The following is a 5,160-nucleotide window of genomic DNA, read 5'->3' on the forward strand; positions in this document are numbered from 1 at the left end:
AGTGATGTATACTTTCATGATAATTTTCGTCCATGGTTGTTATAGCCAGGTTTTAAGCTAATGGGTGCCTCAAAAATCTCTTCAAAATTTGCAGAAATCAAATTTAATTGCCCAATAACTGCCACTGGCACTTAAGTGTGGGGCCTCTGGCGCTTAGGCACGACCTTCTCTATTTAACCAGTGCTTAAGCGCTGGATCTGGTGCTTAGGCGCCAAAACTCTTTTGCACATTTTTCACCTTTTTGCTCCAAATTTGATCTTTTTTCACTCATTTAAGCATTTTTCACCCTTTTTACCTGTATCTGCAAGAAAAACACTAAAATACATTCCATTAAAACGCAATATCTCAAAAATAGGTATAAAAATGCGTCTAAAAAAAACTATATATTTTAGGTGTATGAATTACCAATTCATGGGGAACATTCAAGAAGATGATAGTGAAGAAAATGTTTGAACTTGTTTAGTATGGAATTCATATTTATATTTGTTGCTATGTGTTTGTACTGGATTTGATTTACTTCTATTGCAGAACCTTATATGTATTTTTTGTTAAATTTTTGATATTTAGGCTTCAGTGTCAGTTTGTTAGCTTTATTTTGACGCTGAATTAGATATATTGGCTTAAAAATTGTTAATTTATAATAGTTCAGATTTTATATATAAATGTGAGTTTTGTGTTGTATAAATGTGAGTTTTGTGTTTGTGTTGTTTATGAAATTTTGGGTTGGAAATTTATTTAATTATGAGTACAAGTATTTAATTATATTAGTTAGAAGTTGACGTGGTTTGGTACGCAGTAGATTTCAATGAAAATCAAAATCTGAAAATTTTTTGCTTTGCCGCCTGAAGTGCCAGAATGGTGCGTGAGGCGTCATTTTATAGAGAAACAACGCAAGAGGCACCAGTTTTCTAAAACTACCAAATCATTTTAGAACTTAAAAAATCTCCTTTAAAACCTCATTTTTACTTCTTAGGTCGTCTCCTACCTTTAAACCAAGGTCAAAACTCAACTTAGGGCTTCACATATGGTGGATTTGAGGAGATTTCAAAGCCTAAAGGTCTTGGACTTCATCTTCTCTTGGTAAGAGCTTCATTTTAACCTACAAATTTTTTATTTCATCATGGATTTACCCTACATTTAGGAAATCTGAAAAATATGAAAGTTTTTTTAAGAAATTTAAAGAGAACCCATGGTGAAAAGCTTCTTAACAAATCTTCCTACATTTGGAGTTAGATTTTTGATATTGTGATTTTATTTGGATTTTATTTAAATTTGAATAGAAATTCCTATGGCACCACGAGTGAAGAGGGGAAAACCTATGGGAGATTTTGATGAAAGGAGAGTTGTCAACTATAAAGCCCAAAATAACTGAAATACCAAAATGGACAAGAGGAAATTGATTCAGGAGCAAGCATTTTTGAAGCCGGGAGGAGAGATCGAAAGTATAATTATTGCTCGAAAGTGGGAAACTTTCTGCTACTATAGTCCTTGGAATTATCTTGAGTTCATTTTTGTTTTATCATATTTGCTATATATATTTGCTATATAGTTCATCCGCTATATAGTTCATCCAATTAATACCCTTATGCTTAATGGACTTGTTGTTTTAATTAAACCTTAAGTGGGGTAATTATCACTTAATATCTCACTTATGAATTACGTAGGTAAAGACCATTGGGGCAACTGACTTAATTAAGGAATTTAGTTAGTTTGATTATTTAAAGCACGGGCTTATGGTGTTTCAAAGATTTCAAATTAATTATGGTTTGTTCTCTAAATCTCATTAGATAAAATTTTGATTAAGCCTAATTCACTACTAAGCCCTTAAGATTTAATGGGTAGATTTGTAATTTAGAAAATTTTTTTTGAATATTTGTGCTCTGAATCATGAATTATAAATTATATTAAAACCATCTACTAGGGTTAAAAATTAGTGAATTATGATCTTCCAAATCAAACCCCTCACCTTAATTTCCCCTTATTTAAATATTCTTCCAAATTTCATTAATTTGAAAAATTATAAAAAATTATAAATTTATCATTTATGAAATTCAAAGTGAGGTTGGTTTCTACCACTTATCCCTTTTTATGTTTCAATCATCAAGACATGTTATTTTAAGATCATTTATTACCCATTTACCCTCTTGATTAGGCCTAAATATTAATTAAGCTCTAAATTCCAAAATTACACTTTTGCCCTTAAGGCCTTAACACCCCATAATTCATTAAATTAGACTCAAATGACTTGGAATTTTATGTTACCTCACTCATGGGTTAATTAAAACATCAGAGGTGAAATTATGGTTTTTCAAAATTTATTTAATTTTATAATTATTTTTCATGCAAAAATAAAGATTTTCCATGAAAATTTAATAACTCAATCAAAATAAAACTTATGTCCCTAAGAAATTATCAGAGGTTCACCTATGTAAGAGGACCACTTTTCAAGATTCTTAGAGTTTTAATTTAATTACTAAAATTATTTTTTATTTCGAGTATTAATTAAATTTAAAATATTATTTAAGTGGAAAATTAAGTTTTATATTTTTATTAAATCTCTCTGAGTCCGCAGAACCCAAAGAAGCAAATTTCATAAATTTTTTTTTCATATTTTATTTTTTTTTTTCATATTTTATTTATTAGAATTATTTTTTTTGGAAAAATAAAAAAAAATTATTTTAAGCCTATAAGAAAATTAATATCTTAACTTAGAAACTTAAGAAAATTATTTTGATTGGTCTCAAGTGATCAGGAAGTCAAATGTGACATTTTAGTGTATTTTTATAATTTTTATGATTTTTAATTAATTTTAATTATTTAAATACTAAGAAATAGTTTAAAAATGAAGAGTTTATTAAAGAAATAGCTTAAAAATGAAGAGTTTATTAAAATTAATTTTTTTTTTTAGATTCCTATGGTAATAAGGAGCTTCCAAAATAAATTTGGAAATTTTTTTATTTATATTTTAGATGTTATAACTATTTTAATATCAAAAATGTCATTTCACTTGATTAATCCAATTAAGTGGTTAAATTAACTCCAATTGACTTAAAATTTTTATGGAGAGTTCTATGACATTAAATTACAGTGGAGAATTATTTTTACACCATTTATATTTATATTTACTCTAAATTAATTTTATTTCATTTTTTAGGGTTTGTGTTAATTAGGATTAATTTAAATGAGTTAAATCAAATTTATATTTCTCCTAGGATCCTCTGACTACAGTGAACCTACCAAAATAAGTTTTGTATTTTTTTGATAATTATTTTAATTATTAGAATTTTTATACCAAAATAAGGACCATTAACTTGAAAATTAGATATCTCTAGTTAGAGATGCCCCCTGATTTTAGAAAAATCAGGGGAGATGCTTTAGACCCCCTGATTTTAGAAAAATCAGGGGAGATGCCTAACAACAGAGACATCAAAAGCCCCATGGTCCCATGCCATGGTGAAAGGTTTATGCAAATGGAGAATTAAGAAAAAGGAAAAAAAAATTAATTAATTAAAATTAAAATATGCATCAAATGGACATGAAAATATGAAAATATTTTCTATTTTCACATTGTTCTCCTCTGTTCACTTAGCAAGAGGGTATTTTTATTTTATTTTTATGATTTTTCTACACAAAGTTATGGATTTTAGAAGTTATAGGCATTTAAATAAATAAGAAAATATCCCTAATCTCCTACTTATCCCACTCAGCCTCGTACACGTCGAAGAGACGCGTGTCGCCGTGGGATTGGGACCTCCGTTTGTGTCAGGTCCCTCTTTTCAAACCACGAGACCATTCAACGTGATCAGGATCGTCCAAGTGATACACGCTCAATCAGACGGTGTGTGGTCATCGTCCCCAATGAGTCAAGCCTGCAAACCGTCCATTTTCAAATGTTAATATCTCACTTGATTCTTAACCAAATTAAGTGCGGTTTGTTCCTATAGACTTGTCTTGACTAGGAGAACATATCCATATGGTTAATCAACCCTTAAATGAACTCTATGCTCATGGAGAGTGAAATGAAGCTCAATTTAGGGTTAAGATCCATACCTCAGTCCAAGAGGGGAAGCCTCAATTGGATGATTGTGGAAGCTTTGTAGGAGTCTAAAGAGCTTAGGGCTGGAGCCTTGAGCTGTGGTGAATTGCCTAGACCCTATTTTGTCAAAGGCCAATTTAGGGGGTTGATCAAAGTCTACCTTAGGGTGCTCTGGTGATGTGGCTTCTATGGGGTGTCTTCCTCTCTCACTGTGGGGATGCTGTGGATGCAATTAATTTGAATTTGGTTTAAGTATTTTGGGATGTTCTGTTTTGGCCTAGGTATTGAGCTCCAAAATTAAGCTCAAGCAATGGCTTTGAGTGACTAAGGGTGGTTGGGTTAAGAGATCTCAAGGAAGCTCTAGAAGCAATTTGATAGAGTATCCCTAAGGAATTTCAAGCTCTCTTCATTTGTCCATGGAGGGGGGTTTAAATTAAGGAGGAAGGAGAGGCCACCAGGGGAAATTGGTGGGTGCTTTAGGTTGCTTAGGTGGATGCCAGCTAGGTGCAAAAATCCATTGGGGATGAGACAACTTGGACGGGTTTAATTTTGAGTTTTAGCCTAGGTGGAGCTTTTGGATTTGGGTTTTTCGATAGCCTAGGAGGTCGACCGGCCAGGCTCAAGTCACTATCCAATCCAGGGAGATTAGGGCTTAGTTTTGGTGAAGTCAATTGGGGTTGGTCATATATAAAGGCATGATATAAAGGCATGGGATTGAAATAGTATGGGGAAAGGGCCATTTTGGGTCAAATTGGGTCAAAGCATGGTTTAGATCAAGGCATGGTTTGGGTTCAACTACCAAGGTTAGTCTTGGGCTGAAGAGGATTAGATGGGTCAGTTACCAAGGTCTACCAAGGTTAGTATTCACTGGATCTACTTAAAGGGAAAACTTAAATCCATTCCTGAACTTATATTTATGAAATAAATCTTTTACTAGTAGTGTTCTCATGAAATTCCTATCCTTTGAATATTCTAAGTGACTTAATATTACAACATATAGTCATTCTTGAAATGAATAGAAAACTAGAACTCTTAAATCTGATGACTAGATAATCTTGTAGCTACAAAGTTAATTTAATTACTTGATTTTTTTTTTTCTGAAAATCTCACTATGGTATTTATCT

The sequence above is a fragment of the Phalaenopsis equestris genome, unplaced genomic scaffold (genome assembly GCF_001263595.1).
Source record: "Phalaenopsis equestris unplaced genomic scaffold, ASM126359v1 Scaffold208075, whole genome shotgun sequence".
NCBI classification, from domain to species: domain Eukaryota; kingdom Viridiplantae; phylum Streptophyta; class Magnoliopsida; order Asparagales; family Orchidaceae; genus Phalaenopsis; species Phalaenopsis equestris.